General features: G+C 40.3%; 1 long non-coding RNA gene across 1 annotated transcript; it reads right to left on the bottom strand.

The window, feature by feature from the left end:
* Positions 1 to 178: 178 nt before the first annotated feature.
* On the bottom strand, positions 179 to 3,609 carry LOC144030608 (uncharacterized). Its single transcript, XR_013287308.1, has 3 exons — positions 3,108 to 3,609; positions 1,000 to 1,108; positions 179 to 472 (listed from the first exon to the last, which is right to left on the bottom strand). It is a non-coding gene; the product is annotated as an uncharacterized LOC144030608 (long non-coding RNA).
* Between the last annotated feature and the right edge of the window lie 9,382 nt (positions 3,610 to 12,991).

Raw genomic sequence — 12,991 nt, 5'->3', positions numbered from 1 at the left:
TGATATAAAGAAATGCAATTATACAAAAGAAATACATGCCTTTTTCTTTTCATCCAAAGTATAAATGAACAAATAGAGAACAATCAGCTATGCATATAAATTTACAATTTTATTTTACAAATGTACAGATTGCATCTTGCGAGTCGTCAGTCAAACTATCCAGTGATTCATCTCCCACTAAAAAAATATATATATATATATACATACATATCGAAAGGCAGCGAGTCTGAAATTGTCATGTCTAAAACTCAGCTGCTACTCCACTGAAAAAGTTAACGGTTGTAAAGTGCGAATTGTATGACCGCACAGCCTCTGCCTTGTCTGGCTTCTGAAAGTCTGCACACAGTGGTCGGCGTTCGTTCTGCATTTCCTGGTCCAGCGCCAGCTCTTCAAGGAGTGTGTCCTCATCCAGATTGGCTCCCTGACAGATGGTCTCCACAATCTTCTTAAGATCCTCCACATATTCTGTATTCTGTACATAATAATATACCCATTGAATTATTTAATCATGTTGTGCATATATGCAAAATAATTAGAATTAACTTTCATTTCTATTTCTTCCCACTATGTTGTGATTAGATTGAATTCTAATTGTGGATGTTGATATTTCAAATAAAAAATACATATGAAATGTTGGCTGCCCCAGGACTTTGCGCACAATACAAGACCGTCTTGGAAAATTAGAATATTATGGCTTTTTTTTTTTTTTTTTTTTACTTGGTCTGAGGAAATATTCTAATATTTTGAGATAGGATATTTGAGCTGTAAACCATAATCAGCAATATTAAAACAATACAAGGCTTGCAATATTTCAGTTGATTTGTCATGAATCCAGGTAATATTTACACCTATACAGCCATTTTATTCTTTGAAAAATGCACAATACATTTGTAAATTACATGTACATGACAAATTTGAACACTAGGTTGGATGAGTAATTTGTTTTTCCATAAATTGGTGTGTTATCAATCATGTATATTGTACAATAAATTTACTCACATTTTGGATGCAAACACCAGATACATCACCCAAATCATCTTCCAAACATGTCGCCTGTGTAGCAGTTTCATTCGACTCTTACTCACTCCATAAGCATCTCATCCACCATCTGAAACAAAGTTTGAGCTGTTGTTAATGTTATGTTATGTGCTCTCATTCTATTAAATTGTGTTGTGTTGAATACATGTATATGCTTGAATGTTAGATTGTTGTACATTTATTTTGTATTGGTTATGTACTGCAGTGTTTGAATATTGCGTCACTGTCGTGACATTCGTCATGTACGTGCGGACACTACGTTTAGCAGAGAAGCGACAGCGGAAGTTTGATTGTGCGCCACGGCTGCAGGTGTATTGTTCTAGCCAGTGTTGCCACAGTTACCTTGAAAAAGTAACTTAGTTACTTTACTGATTACTTGGTTTTAAAAGTAACTAAATTGCGTTACTGATTACTTGATTTTAAAAGTAACTAAGTTAGATTAAAAGTTACTTTTTTAGTTACTTTCAGCAGCTGCCGATAACACCATCTCAACATAAAAATAATGCAGTAGAAACGGAGTTCCAAATACTTTATTGAAAGTGCATTTTTAACATGAAAATAAAGTTTTTTTTTTATGAAAAACAAAATAGGCAGTCTCTCTTGACTTCTTGTAACGTAAATACTTTTTATAAAACAAAAAATAAAAATCTATCCATGTTGAAAATGAAAATCCCCTAAATTCCTCTATTGTTTGTTTGTTCCGCTATTCCAGTGTGTACACATGTATCAGTTTAAATATTTATTAGTAGTTATTGACAGTTATAATTGTTTTTTGGTTTGTTTGTTTTTTCTCTTCAAAATAAGGATCAGGAAAACAAAAGGTTGATAATTTAATGTTAAATATAAATATTTAACCTTTAGACCAGGGGTGTCAAACATACGGCCCGCGGGCCGGATCACGCCCGCAAAGGGGTTTAATCCGGCCCGCGAGACGACTTTGTAAATTAAAAAAAAAAAAAAAAAAAAAAATTGGAACGTCGGACCAATTAATCAGCCAGCCATAACAAGCAAATATATAAATTTGTAATTTCACAAGCAGTCCTCAGATGGTTAATGTAACTTGTACACGGAATTGCCCTGGAAGTCATTATTTTACACACAACTTAAAAGTTATGGTTTGTTTAAAAAAAGACAAAAAAAAACAACTTTTTTTTTTTTAATCATAGACCAACATAAATAGGTTAATATGACACAAATTCAATTACTGGTAACACAAATACATATATGACAGGGTTAGGGTTAGGGGGGTTAAGCTAACCCTAACCCATTAACGTCCTTATAACTTCATTAACTGTGCCACACAGTGCATTCTGGGAACTATATATATGCAAAACAGGTAGATTTAACACGCCCAGAACTCATACAGGCAATATGTTGCCGCGTTTCATTTGCATTAGTGTTATTTTTTTAAACAATATAATGACAGTTGAACTCCATAATTTAGGGCTGGTCCACGAAATTTTGCGTATAAATGGCCGCAATTGATTTTAAGTTATATACCATTATTTTACCGATTCGGCCCACTTAATAATATATTTTCCTCCATGCGGCCCCTGAGTTAATATGAGTTTGACACCCCTGCTTTAGACAGACACCAACACAATTAAACAGAATATTTGCACATTGTGAAGTATTTCAGAAACATAAATTTAAGACATGAAATAAACCTACCGTCCAGCCAAAAGAAATATGAAGCCACCTTATGGAACAATAAATCTATCAAACACATTTTAACCACTTAATATATGCAAAAATATTTCCAAAAGTTCATTTCCCTTTTTAATCAACAATTTTTGTATTTAACAATTTTTTTTTCTTTTGTCATCACTTTCATTTTTGGTTAATGTATGACATCTTTTTTTGTTTTTTTAATCTGAGACACGATGATGACCACAGAATCACTACTGTTTATATTTTTGTTTTTTGGGCTGTCGTAATCGCGGGCACGTCTCAGTTCTCCTATCTGCTGCTCATGCTAGTTGTAGACATTGACAGGGAGCCACAAACTGAGAAATGAGATACTTGCAGTGTGCTTTTAGCTTAGCTGGTGTGTTGGCTGTGGGACATACCTGTGTCGTTTGAATCCATGCATTGGATCGTCACGGGAGTTATTCTTTTTGGCTCGCGCGCAGTACCAACGCCGGCCCGGGACATACAAGTGCACCGAGAGGACTCGATAGCCATGGGAAATACCGAGATGTACGGCACCGGCTTCTGCTAACTGTCTCCATTTGTATGTTGTCACTCGTTGCGCGCGCGCGCGCCGTGTCGCGAGCACGGAAACACGGAAGTAGCTTGAATGGTGATGCTACTGAAATGTAAACAAAACAAGTAGAGCACGGCGCAGAACTCTTGCTATTGTTATGAAAACCATAAAGCCTCACTCGCAACCGATACGGTCGTTTAGCTCCCCTTGACGAACGATGGTTCGGTCGAATCGTTTTTTTTGTTCCACCCCTACTGAAAACGTAACTTGTCTGACGTCACTCCCCCTGGCGAGAGGGCGGAGACGACCTCATCCCATAATGCTTCACGGACCAGTTGAGGATGGAAATAAATTATTTTTTTAACCACTTTTATGGTCCATAATGCACACTTTTTTTGTTGTGTTGTGTGCCTGTTGGTTAATAAAACTAGTAGTAAAAGTATCATCACTTTTGTTTTGAATGTGCAAACCATTCATGACCAGACCATGGCTGAATTCAGTGTGGTGATCAATGACTTCTGCCTCATCTTCGTAGTTAGCAGTAGTTGTTTGTGACTGTTACAACAGTGAGATAGTTTGCCTTCTTCATGAAAATGTGGAGTAACGCATTGATTCTCTGGACAGTAACTTTAATCAGACTACTTTATAGAATAAAGTAACGTTAGACTATTAGTTACTTTAGAAAGCAACTTTTTTTGAGTATACCGGCAACACTGGTTCTAGCACTGTGTGAATGAAAATGAAAAATAAATACCAAAAGATCGCTATCCCTGAAGTCTGATGAGCATCATTCATTAACTCCGAGCGTGCCATCCCTGCTGTGGAAATGGAAGCAATAAACTCAACAGGTTATGGGCCCAGGCATGGCGCGGGAGGAGGAAGATGGCAACGGTTAGTTTTCGACGGGAACGAAAACAACTATGAACTTTGGGAGGTAAAGTTCCTCGGACATTTAAGACTACTTGGATTGAAGGACATTATACTATCTACCGCCGCACCAGACCCGGAAAAGAATGCAGAATGCTACGCGGAGCTAATTCAGTTCCTCGACGACACAAGCTTGTCGTTGGTAATGAGGGAAGCGGCGGATGACGGAAGGCGGGCTCTGGAAATACTACGCAGCCATTACGCCAGTCAGGGTAAGCCAAGAATTATCGCCCTGTATACAGAATTAACTTCCTTGAAGAAAGAGCCTGAAGAAACTATAACTGACTATATCATTCGTGCTGAAAAAGCAGTAACCTCCCTGAGAAATGCAAAGGAGGTAATAAGTGATGGGCTGATAATAGCTATGATTCTGAAGGGTCTACCAGAATCATACAAGCCTTTTTGCATTCACACAACACAAAGCAGCGATGACTTAACGTTTACATAGTTCAAAAGTAAACTACGAAGCTACGAGGAGACAGAAAAGTTCAACGACAAACCTAAAGTGGACAATGTGATGAAAGTGGACATATCGTCGGTGACCTGCTACGCATGTGGAAACCGTGGACATTTTGCGAGAGACTGCCGTCAAAAAGGAGAAACGAAATGGTGCAACTACCATAGAAGTGCTACACACAGCGATGAGACATGCAGAAGAAAAAGCAAACAGAAAGATGAAGCAAAACAAGCAGCAGAAAAACAACAGGATCAAGAGGAGGAAAAGACATTCGTATTCAAGGTCAGTCAACAATACCTGCCAGACAACATTAAGAAAAATGGATTAATGGTGGATTGTGGAGCAACATCACATATTATAAATGAGGAAGACAAATTCACAACATTTGATGAGACTTTCAACCCAGCAAAACATTATATGGAACTAGCCGACGGAAAAAGACAAAACAATGTGGCGTTGAAAAGAGGAGATGCCAAGGTGGTACTGCAGGACAAGAAAGGAAGATGTTTGGACGTCACTTTGAAGAAAGCCTTATACATACCAACGTATCCACAAAGCATCATCTCAGTGAAAGCAGCTACGATGGATGGAGCCAAAATGACATTTGAAGAGGGACAAAATGAACTTATAACCAAAGATGGAACGATCTTCAACATTGAGGAACATGAAAGACTATACTACATGAGAACGGTAAATAACCACAAACATTTTGGTGAGTCATATAATGACATGGAGTCAAAGGACAATGTGAGTCTAACGTGTGATGTCAAAACATGGCACGAGATCTTGGGACATTGTAATGTGGATGATGTGTTGAAATTACCAAATGTGGTAGATGGTATGAAAGGACGCATCTGTTGAGGAAGGACGCATCTGTACTTGCTCCTGCACTCGCTCGTGAATCTAACTACTTGTTGATTTTTGCATTGGGATTTTTAACTACATTGTTGCAGAATGCCTGGCGGAAAAAGAGCTGACGAGATTGAGGAGATAAAATCTTCTCTTAAAAAACTCAGTGGAATGGTTGCCGAATTACTTGAAATGAAGAAGAGCATTGAGCCACTTCTTCAGGAAATACAGCAATTGAAGAAAGAGACACAGGAAAAAGATCGACGCATTGTTGCCTTGGAACAAAAAGTGGATGATTTGGAACAAAATCTTCGTCTCAACGATGTGATAGTCACCGGTATCAAGATCAAGCCGCGCCGTGGCCCTTCGAGAGCTGCGGCTAGCACGAGCACGGAAGATTCTGACCAATCTTCAGGGAACGAAACTGTGGAACAGCAAGTGACACATCAACTCAGAGATTTGGGATTAACTGTTGATCCTGCGCACATTCAGATGTGCTTTTCGCTTCCAACTGGAGGGACACGACCACCGGCAGTTCTGATCAGGTTTGTTGACAGAAAGAAAAAGATTGCTCTTCTGAGAGACCGTCACAAGCTTCGTGGGAAACATGTCTACATCAACGAAAACCTCACCAAACGGAATGCTGACATCGCCAAAAAAGCTCGACAAATGAGAAAGAATGGACTTATCGAAAGCACGTGGACAAAAGACTGCCGAATTTTTATTCAAACTAAAGATAACTCTGGTCAACTAAAAACACGAATCGTGAAAGGAGCTGAGGAATTGGCAGCGCTTGAGAGACAACAGTAATTCACAATATCACAACAACAACATCACTAATTACCCAAAGCTGGAGTTGTATATGATTATTTGCTGACTTTGCCAAGGCTAACTCTTGTTTATACACCTGCATTGATAACATGTATTGCTGTTCCCGTTTGAATCTAAATATTGTCTGGCTCGAATTCCGTTTGGACATTTGTTGTAACCGTCAAGGCTACATGATAAGGCTGTATTGTGGCTCCAATGAATCTGCTGTCAATACGCAAAATGGGGGTTGGCGGTCTGGTTCCTGGAATGCAGCTGGCGTGGGCCGCTCTGCTGGGTGAGCGAGGCTGGGCAGCGCACAGGAGTCATCAGATCCACAACATGCTAGCAACCAGTGGTGCTACCTGACCAGAATCGAGTGCTGAAATTGCTTGAAAGCAATGGGCTGAATGCAAGCCGATCTACTCTTCTGGAAAGCACAACATGTGTGAAAGCTGATCCGAGGTCAGCGAAGACCCTACTGGTGAAAGAGAAGAATTGCGCTTGCCTTGGCTGCTCGCCTGGCGGGGTGGGCCTGCTGGTGGCGTCTGGGGACCGACTCACCAGTGCCAAATGACTGGGACTAGCCACAATCTACACACGGACATTCAAGATGAACTGAGCGAGCAGTGTTTGGGATAGTATGGGATGGATAACGATAAAAATTAATGACTATTCTAAATAATGTATATGATTGATGCGTTATAGTAATGGGTCGATGGGGACGGGTCTCGAATAAGCCATTGGCCTCTACCCGTCAGCCCTTCTTTCGGATGTCAATGTTGCAAATGATGTGATGTGATTGATGTAAACTGTAATGTGTCCGAAAGGAAAAAATGAATAAACTAAACTAAACTAAACTAAACTAAAATTACAGGCAACACAAAAATAGATTGCAATGTATGTACAGAGGGAAAATTCATCAACAGTAGAAATAAGAAATCTGATGCAAAAGCTAGTGCACCTCTTGAGTTGGTACATACTGACTTATCAGGTCCCATTGAACCCACTAGTCAAGATGGCTGCAAATATGCAATCTCATTCACAGATGATTTTTCAGGTGCAGTGTCTGTTTATTTTCTCAAAAACAAAAGTGATGCAACATTAGCAACAGAAAAATTCTTTGCAGACAGTGCACCATATGGCAATGTCAAATGCATTAGGTCAGATAATGGTACAGAATACACCAGCAATGCATTTCAATCACTCTTAAGGGATAAAGGCATTAGACATGAAACATCATCTCCATACTCTCCACACCAAAATGGTACTGCCGAAAGACAGTGGAGAACACTTTTTGAAATGGGGAGGTGCCTGTTGTTAGAAAAGGGGTTACCAAAAGTGCTGTGGCCTTATGCTGTTCAAAATGCTGCTCATATCCGTAACAGATGTTACAATGACAGGACTAAAAACACTCCATATTTCCTGATGACAGGAAGAAAACCTGATCTTTCCAAAATGTGGGTTTTTGGATCAGACTGTTATGCATACAAGCATGATCACAAGAAATTAGATGCCAGATGTGAGAAAGGGATATTTGTTGGATACAGTAGGAACAGCCCAGCATATCTGGTGTATAATCCACGAACAGAAAAAGTGTCAAAACATAGACTGGTAAAATTCATCAAAAATAACAGTGTTGAAAAACAAACACAGACAAATGAGAATGAATCAGAAATCCTGGGACGCATGACTAGAAAGTCTAGTACAGAGGAGAGGGAAGATAAACCGCATAATGAAGTTAGCAAAGAAAGTCAGGACTTAAATAAGAACGAGGACATGATAGGCACAGATGCCTCACGATATAACGAGACTTCAGAAGTAGTCAATGAAAACAAGACAGATTCAGGCCCTGAATACAGTATGAGCCATCGCTATCCAAGAAGGGAAAAGAGAACTCCAAAATACTTAGATGACTATCTAACAGAAATCAGTGATAATGATATAATCAACTCAAATGTTGATTATTGTTACAGGGCCATATGTGGAGTCCCGCAAACATACAGTGAAGCCCAGATGTCAGTCGAGGCTCCCAGATGGATGCACGCAATGAAGGAAGAAATCCAATCACTTCAAGAAAACGAAACATTTGAACTGGTGTCTTTACCAAAAAACAGAAACATAATAGGAGGGAAATGGGTATATGCCTTAAAAGAAAATGCTGAAAGAGGAAAGGTCTATAAAGCTAGATACGTCGCCAAGGGTTACAATCAAACAGAAGGAATAGACTACCATGAGACGTTTGCTCCAACAGCAAACATTACATCAGTACGGGCTATAATGCAAATTGCTGTCCAAAACAATCTTACCGTCCACCAAATGGATGTCAAAACCGCGTATTTACACGCACCAATAGATGAAGAAATTTTCTTAGAGCAACCAGAGGGTTTTGAAAAGATGTCAGAGGAAGGATAGAAGTTGGTGTATAAACTAAAGAAATCCCTCTATGGTCTTAAACAATCTGGGAGGAACTGGTACAAACTTCTAAATGATCACTTGGAACAAGAAAATTTTGTGAGAAATTTATCTGATCACTGTGTATATAGAAAACAGATTGGACATGATATGATCATTATCATCATTTGGGTGGATGATCTACTAATTGCAGCGAGCAATAGTGATTTACTCAGTATGTTCAAAGAGACAATGAAATCTCGATTCAACATGAAAGATCTAGGCAAAATCTGATTCTTCTTGGGCATTCAGTTTGAACAAGAGGGTGATGAAATCAAAATGAGTCAGAAAAGGTACATTACAAAAATGCTTGAAAGGTTTGGAATGTCCGAGTGTAAACCGAGATATACACCATGTGAACCAAAACTAGAAATGAATGAACATGACAAAAATGATGTTGACAATCCAAAAGAGTACCGTGAGATTGTAGGCAGCCTGATTTATGCCATGACTTGTACAAGACCAGATATCAGCTGGATAGTGAGCAAGTTGTCACAAACTTTGGCAAAGCCAAACACCGACAACCTAGTGGCGGCCAAACACGTTTTGAGATATCTAAAAGGGACTATTGACTACGAATTAATTTTTAAGAAAAATGATGAAGATTTAAACCTAGTTGCGTTCAGTGACTCTGATTGGGCTTCATCTGTGGATGATAGACGAAGTACTACAGGGTACTGCTTCAGCATGGCCAAACATGGACCTGCAATCTCATGGAAGTCGAAGAAACAGCCTACAGTGGCACTTTCGACTTGTGAAGCTGAGTATGTTGCTTTAGCAACTACTACTCAAGAAAGCATGTACCTTACTCAGCTGTTAAATGGCATGGATAAGACAAGATACAATTGTACACAGATTTTTGGCGACAATCAAGGTGCCATTGCTTTGAGTAAAAATCCGGTGAATAGACAACGGACCAAACACATAGATGTTAAATTTCACTTTATTCATGAAGCACTGAATGATGGCAAGATAGATATTGTGGACTGCCCATCAGAGAACATGATGGCAGATATACTAACAAAACCAACATCTCGGATTAGAATTGCCAAATTCAAAAATTGGTTTTTTGGAAGTTAAGGGTGTATTTGTTTTGAGATGATGAGAGCAAGGGAGGGTGTTAAGTTATGTGCTCTCATTCTATTAAAATGTGTTGTTGTGTTGAATACATGTATATGCTTGAATGTTAGATTGTTGTACATTTATTTTGTATTGGTTATGTACTGCAGTGTATGAATATTGCGTCACTGTCGTGACATTCGTCATGTAGCTACGTGCGGACACTTTACGTTTAGCAGAGAAGCGACAGCGGAAGTTTGATTGTGCGCCACGGCTGCAGGTGTATTGTTCTAGCACTGTGTGAACGAAAAATAAATACCAAAAGATCCCTATCCCTGAAGTCTGATGAGCATCATTCATTAACTCCGAGCGTGCCATCCCTGCTGTGGAAATGGAAGCAATAAACTCAACAGTTAACTTCAACACATATGCTCAGCACAATACATAATACAAAATAAAATAGACAACAAATGGAAAACTAGCAGTTCCTCATTAGAAATTGGTACCTTTTCATTGACTGTATATTAATTTGGCAGTGGTTATTTTTGCCATGAGCTGCTAAAATAAGTGCTGTTAACTTTCTAGATTCTAGTTCTTACCCCACATTATAGCCAAGTGACAGCTTCAGGGTCGGGAGCGGGTCAAACGAGTCTTCCTCGAAATGTGCGCTGTACAACACTGACGTTGGAGTCATTTACGTTGGAGTCAGTCACATTTATCTCTCGTCTGTTGTACTTGCTTTGTCCATTTTTCGCCAAGAGCTGCATCTTGAGGGAACTGAAAAAGGCTCACGCCACCCTCCCTTCGATTACAACAAAATCCGGCCACGCAACGAGACGGCATTGTAGAAATTCAGTTGATGATAAAACACACAGCAGTCATAAGCTTGCAGTGGCAAAGCAAAGACGCTGACTTCCGTTCTTCCGCTGATGTAATATCCGATTCGGCCGCTGGAGCGCGCCAAATGGCCATTTGGCAGATTTTGCGCGGGTAAGTTAAAAATAAGGAAATACTCTAATATGTTTTGACTCGACGAGCCGCTCATTTTGTCGTGTATATTATATCGTTCCAAACAACATATTAAAAAATGTCCTGAGCTGTCCCATACACTTTAATGTAATAGGTTCACAGTTCGGAGAAACAAATTTTGATTCTAAAAATTAATTGCTAATTCTTGACCACAGTGCTAGAAAGATAAATGTTCCATTTTACTTGTAAATAGTTAAATTGTATCTTTTCATATCTAGAAAAGATCTACACAATCTAAAATGAATTAAATACTAGTAGTGGTAGTCTCCATCAACTGTACAAATACAATTTTTATCATATGACACGGGCTGCTGAAAAATGGTTGGCGGGCCACAAATGGCCCCCGGGCCATAGTTTGGACACCGCTGATATAAATTATTATAAATGACTTATGATGCACATAGTTTTCTCCACTGATTTCCATGGTGACCTCTTCAAAAGGTTATAACACTGTGCAGATCTCCCCCACTACAGTCCATTAAAGGAGCAACAGGGGCATTTGTAATTGCAAGTGTGGAGATGATGGGATCTTTATTTTTGAGATAACTCTGTAACATGTAGTAAGTGGAGTTCCATCTTGTGGCACAATCTTTTTTTGAGACGGAGCTCCTCAATCTTCATTTGGAGCTGTGTTTCTTTCAGCTTCTGGGCGCCCACTGTGCTTCTATGAAAGTAAGTGACTGCTTCTCGAACTTTATTAATGAGTGGCTGTGCACTTTGGAGGGCACCTCTTACAATGAGATTTAGTGTATGTGTCAGGCAAGGAAGGTGGCTCCATCCAGTTTTCTGAATTGCCTTTGTAATGTTGGCAGCATTGTCAGAGATGCAGCAGACCACTTTTTTGTCAACACCCCACTTTGTTGCCACACTGAGGAGTTTGTCAGCAAGATTATCTGCCGTGTGTCTCTCTGTAAACTCAAAGCAGTCCAACAAACACGAGGACATTTGGAAATTCTCAATAAAATGACACATGACAGAGATAAAGGATGTTGTTGCTCGTGATGTCCAACAATCTGTGGTCAGACTCACTGCTGATGCCTGGGACACCCTTTCCTTAAGTGATTCTGCTTCTCTATCGTACATCTCCAAAACCATCTCTGTTATATGCTTTCTACTTGGTAGGACATAGGAGTGGTTGAGAGAGTGGCGTACACTCCTGAATCCTCTGTCTTCTACAATCTTAAATGGTTGGAAATCGGTGGCTACCATTTGAGCTATTTCCTCATCAATTATCCCCTGTTTGAGTGGGGTTATTGCAGGTGTAAATTGATCGTGACTAAGAGCAGTTTGTTTCGCTTTTGAGGAGGGAAATGCATGTTTCGGAAAAGATGAGGGATAATTTGGTTTACCACTAGAGCTGGTGCTTGCTGTGGGGGCAGAGGCACAACGTTCACTGGCCGACTCAGTTGTAACACCTGATGGAGGGGCTGAGGTGGTTTAAGATTTGATGACACAACCGCGGCATTGTTGTCATTTTCAGGAGTATCATCTGTTTCCATGTCTTTTCTTTTTTCCTCTTAATCCTTCCAGACACTGTAGGGTGTTGGGTTTTTAAATGACGGTGCAAATTATTTGTTGATCCAGCCTTAAAAGAGATAATCTTTGTGTATATGTGACCCCATACCCGTCGCCATGGGCGGGCCATAGGGGTCCGTGCCCGCCCACCAAGAGGCTTGTGCCCGCCCAGGCGCCACTTAAGGTACAGACGGGAAAAAAAAAAAAAAGGTTGATATAAAACTTAAAACTATTGCACCTCACGTCCAAGGGGAGGGGTGAGTTGGGGCGGGGAGCCATCAGAGGGGATGGACTGCAGTGCCTGGCAGCGCTGTGGTCCCCCCCATTTGTGTCCCTGCCCCACCACTTTGTCCCTCCATTCCCTTTTTTAATGCACCACACATATACATATTCATTTTTTTTGGGGGGATGCGGGTGTGTCGGAGTAGGGGAAATTTTTTCCCTCTGCTCCGACTCACCTGCTCCCAGTTTTAATGCACCACACGCACACACTTGTATATACACTGGGTGGGGCCACATTCACGGTGTAAGGGTAGAGCTCGCCAGTCGGCGAGCTGGCGGACTCAGTAACAGGGTTAGGTGTCACTAGTACTCTGGCGTGACGACCGGGGCCTCTCCCCACCGGGCTCGGTGTTCTGGTGTTCCGTCTT

Source organism: Festucalex cinctus, chromosome 1 (genome assembly GCF_051991245.1).
Source record: "Festucalex cinctus isolate MCC-2025b chromosome 1, RoL_Fcin_1.0, whole genome shotgun sequence".
NCBI lineage: Eukaryota > Metazoa > Chordata > Actinopteri > Syngnathiformes > Syngnathidae > Festucalex > Festucalex cinctus.
Note: the sequence above shows the minus strand (reverse complement) of the source record. Positions and strands in the feature narration are given on the sequence as shown.